Raw genomic sequence first — 4,735 nt, 5'->3', positions numbered from 1 at the left:
CCCAGCCCAGTCTGTCCCCAGTGTCATGAGATTGGCCTGTAGACCCTGAGTACAAATAAACCAGACAAAAACCTGTCCCTGGTGTCTGAAATGAAGCTGTGCAGTCTTGTTGGAAGTGAGTTTGAATTGTGGTTCAGTAATTAGGGAAGGGACAGCAATTAGTTGTCAGACCAAATGGTGAGTGGCTTGGAGTTACCCAACTGGAATTCCCAGCCTTGCCATGTTCTTGTAGCAACATGCTTGTGGTTTGTTCTCGTCAATGGTGATACCTTTGAATTTTGGCTGATATGGAGTTGAATGATTAGTCATCATCACTGGCTAGCACAGCAGCCTCAAGGCTAAATGGCCTATTTTGCTTTTCTTTCCTGCTTCATGCACTAATTTAGTGCAGTGGCTTCACTTGCTCCATGCAGCAGTTACATCCTGGATAACAGTCTTCACTTCTATTGAAATGACATCCAAGTGAGAACCAGGACACATGGAGAAACATTAGTTTATACAGCTTAATTCCAGTTGAGACATTAGAGACTGAATGTTCCTGATTTCAGTCCTTTGTAGTGCTTCTTTCTTTTGTTTTGAAAAGTTACAAAACTCTGCCCAACACTTCTCACTGAAAGGTAAACAGTGAGGGACTAAATAAAATGCATTCTCTGGCACTAGCTGTGGCATATGTACCAGGAGCTGCATTGTCTTTGTCAATACATTCCTGACTACATCAGGCTGTGGTATTATGGGCTCCTTTACTCTTTTTTTTGGGAAGTAGGAAAATATTTTTGTTTCCCTCGTGTAGAAACAGGTCCACACTGACCCATTCCCCAACCCTATTACTCTACATGTCCCTACCTAATAGATCTAATCTACACACCCCTGCCCATGTTGGGCAATTTAGTATGGCCTCTCCACCTAAACCTGCATATCTTTGCACTGGGAGGAAACCCACCTGGACATTAAAAGAATGTGTGGAGTTTGCACAGTCATCCAAGGCTGGAATTGAACACAGGTCCCTGACAGAGGCAGCAGTGCTAATCCAGGTCCCCAGAGTATTACTTCGGCCACTGCATTAATAGTCCTGTGACAGTACTACGAGGCCATCACATCCCCAAGGCTTTGTATAACTCAATACTACTATAGAATGGACCTCTTTTATAAGAGGAAACCACCTCAAATGAGATTTCAAAAGTAAAACCATTTCCTAAAGGCTTCTTTTTAAAATTGCTGCCCCCAAGAGTCATTCACCACTGCAATTGCAGTGCATGCTCGGATCATCAATTCATCTTCCAATGGGTTGAAAGATTTGTAGGAAGTGGGCAGGACAATGGAGTTGATGCTGAGATAGGATCAGCCATGACTGTACTAATTTGTGGAGCTGGCTCAAGACTAAATTGCTTACTCGGTCCTGAGTGCTTCCTGTTCCTCTTAGTAATAACTTCCTATGCTGAAGCTAGTTAGAGCTCAAACTTTTCAGGTGTGGAGCATATCTTGTCCAACACTGGCTAGCCTCCATGTGGCCTGAGGACAGCCTGAGGACATCTTCACTATAGGAGGAACATCTTCCCTCTGGCTCTATACTTCATGGTCTTCCTTCCAGGGTTTGAGATACCTATTGTTATCCATGCCTTAAACATACAGGGGGGCTAGTAACGCCAGTGCCAAGAGTTTTGGCAACCTGAGGAACTGTGCCAGAATTGCAACTTACTACCAAACTAGGTGCAAAGTCACTTGATTGCCAAGATACTGGAGGTGATTGAATGAATTATGAAAATGTCTCCTTGGGAGGCTCTCAAGGTTGAAAAGTAAATATCATTATCCACTGGTTTACCATGTTAGCTGGGGGTGCCCAGTGAAGATGGGCTGGGAGAGGACTGTTTTACAGACTTGTCCTAAGCCTTGTTTGTATAATATCAGCAACAATCTGGAATACTGCCTTGGTGCACAAATCTTCAGGTGAAGCGTTCTTAACTTGCTCTGTAAATTACTTCCTTGAGCAAGAAACTTCATGGGTGGTGGCAACAATGGTACATTGTAGCTCACCTTCTCCAGTTTCTGTGGATCTTGGGTGTACTGTAGATCAGTTGGTAAGCCATTGTGGATCGGCAGGGTGCCTTGTTCCACATAATGGACTTTTGAAGACACTATCTTTCCCAGTTGAACACTTAACAAAAATACAGAACTTGCTACTGTTCTCTATATGCTTCTTGGATTTGTCTTAATTAGAACTACATAAAATCCACCTTCTTGCTTCTAAGAGCTCCTCTACTTTCCCTGTGATAGCTAGCAGTGAGAAACCTCCACTCTTAAATTGTGAAATGGTTAGAAAGCCCCTAAATGGAGGTACTATAACAAATCTAGCCACTAGTTACCCATTTTAAAGTGAAAATGAATGTACTAAATCAATACTGACATGGATGATGATGAACTGCACCTCTCCACTGCCCACTGGTTTAAAGGCTTCTGTGGTAGACACTGCTTCCTCAGCAGACCCTTGTGTGGATGTACCTGAGGGGGGATAGGGAGCTGGATACTATTGTCTTTCCCACAACTGCCTGGACCTGCTGTCACTCATTTGAACCAAACATTTAAACTGCCTGCTAATAGCTGTATAGATTAGGAGCATAGGGCTGCAGTGCCTCAAACTTACAATCAGCTCTCAAAGAAAAATAGTTACTACTGTAGTCTTTTTTTTTTTAAGAGTAATGATTTATAGTGTCTTCGATGTCCTACCATACTCATTTTTATAAATGAGGTACTCATAGCCAAGTGAACAGGGGTGCTTCACTTTATAGTTTTTTTGTGTTTGGATGAAATCTTTAGCTAAAGAGCAGGGGGTGATCCTAGTATCTTGCAAAAATTCATGCCTTCATCTGTACTTTTTGCTATAAATTATCCAGCTATTAGCTGAATTTTAAGTAATTTACTGCCTTGTTTCCTGCATTTGTGAGTTGCATTGAAATTGATCAGCCATTGAGCATACTGTAATGTGAAACAAAACCATGTCAATGCATCTTTTTGATGCCTCGGTCTTGATTTGTAACTTTTGTCATCTTTTCAGAGATTGGTTTTTAAGACTTGTTTCCTGATGAATTATTAATGTGAGTGGTGTACAAAAGTTATTGAGCAGTAGATAAAGTCCCATAATCTTTGCACACAAGGCTACTCTCTCATCAGTGAGATATGGCCTGCTAATGATTTAACCTGAGGATCACCACACCTCCCAGAGAGGAGAGGTTGGGAAGGAGAATCAATAATCCTCCACACAGACCATGGAGCAACATCTAATAGAATTTGTTTTTTTTTAAAACTAATTAACTACCTAAGCCATCCTTGACACTAAACCACCATACCTGCTGTTTTTAAAATATTTTCAGAGGTCATTTTTAACATTTGTGAACTTCTAATGGTTCCTATACCAATGGAAGTCCTTATCAACAGAAGTTGGAATTTAGAAGGATAAGTTGGAGGAAGAAACATCATCTCATTGAAATTTACAGAAATAATGAGCAGGGGAGATGTTTTGACTAATAGGATAGACTAGGACCTGAGATCAGCACCGCCTCTGTCTCAGTGAAGGGATGACCCATTTCTTAGAACTGAGATGAGGAGGATGTTCTCCCACCAGAGGGTGGTTTATCTGTGAAACCCATTGCTTCAGAGGGCTGTGGAGGCCAAGTCATTAAGTTTATTTAAGACAGAGATCAACAAGATTACAGGGAGAAGGCAGGAAAATGGGATAGAAACATTAGCTCAAATCAAATGATGGCACAAACCTCATGGGCCAAGTAGATTCAGAAGACTATCAACTGTTTTTGGGAGGGATCTGTAACAAGTTATTTCCTGGATAATTCAAGACTACTAATCTTATTGTTTCCTCAGCTTGTTTTATCCTTTGAATGACTATAGCCACACTGGAAACATGATTTGTTATTCTAATCAAGACTCTGCCTTTCAGGATGATATTTTGGCTTTTCATTTGGGAGTTTATCCCTGATATTTCTCCGTCTATTATGGTGTTACTGTTGAGTCTAACGCCATTCCACAAGAGATCCCTTTATCTCAAACATGAAGACCATAACATCCAAGGGTGTAAATTAGGCTCTTTAATTCATTGAATCATGGAACAGAGTCAGATTATGGCTAATCTGAATTCCCAACACCATTTTCCTGCCTTTCTCCATCACTTACAGATTAAAGGTCTGTCTCCCTTTTATTCAACATCACTACCAATTGCTGTTGAGGTTGGGAAGAAATTCCTCTGCCATCTTTCTTCAATATGTCTTATTCTGAGATTGTGCATTCTGGCTCTAGATTCTCCAGGAGAAACAACCTTTCCACACATCCTTTAAGTTTACCACAAAAACATTAATCACCTTCCATTCTTCTTTACCACAAAAACATTAATCACCTTCCATTCTTCATTTCAGTGAATGTAGTATTTATCCAAACAGGGAACGCCAGTGAGTGATTTCTCAACACTCTTAGGAGGGTTTATTTATTCTTTCAATGATGCATCATCCTTAGCCCCTTCCGGTTTAAGTGTGATTTACAAACTGCGGCTAATCTATCCAAAGACAAATAAATTCACTGATGTGAATATCACAAAACAAGAGATCAAGCTTGTATTTAGCCCAGAAGCATGCTTAGAGTTGACATAGGGAAAGCTGACTGACACTCCGTCTTAGGAATGTCTTGAGACATATGAAAACAATACTATTGTTTGCTGGCAGAATGATTGGAGGAG

The sequence above is a fragment of the Chiloscyllium plagiosum genome, unplaced genomic scaffold (assembly GCF_004010195.1).
Source record: "Chiloscyllium plagiosum isolate BGI_BamShark_2017 unplaced genomic scaffold, ASM401019v2 scaf_68, whole genome shotgun sequence".
Classification (NCBI taxonomy): domain Eukaryota; kingdom Metazoa; phylum Chordata; class Chondrichthyes; order Orectolobiformes; family Hemiscylliidae; genus Chiloscyllium; species Chiloscyllium plagiosum.
The sequence above is the reverse complement of the archived record's forward strand: the minus strand, read 5'-3'. Positions refer to the sequence as shown.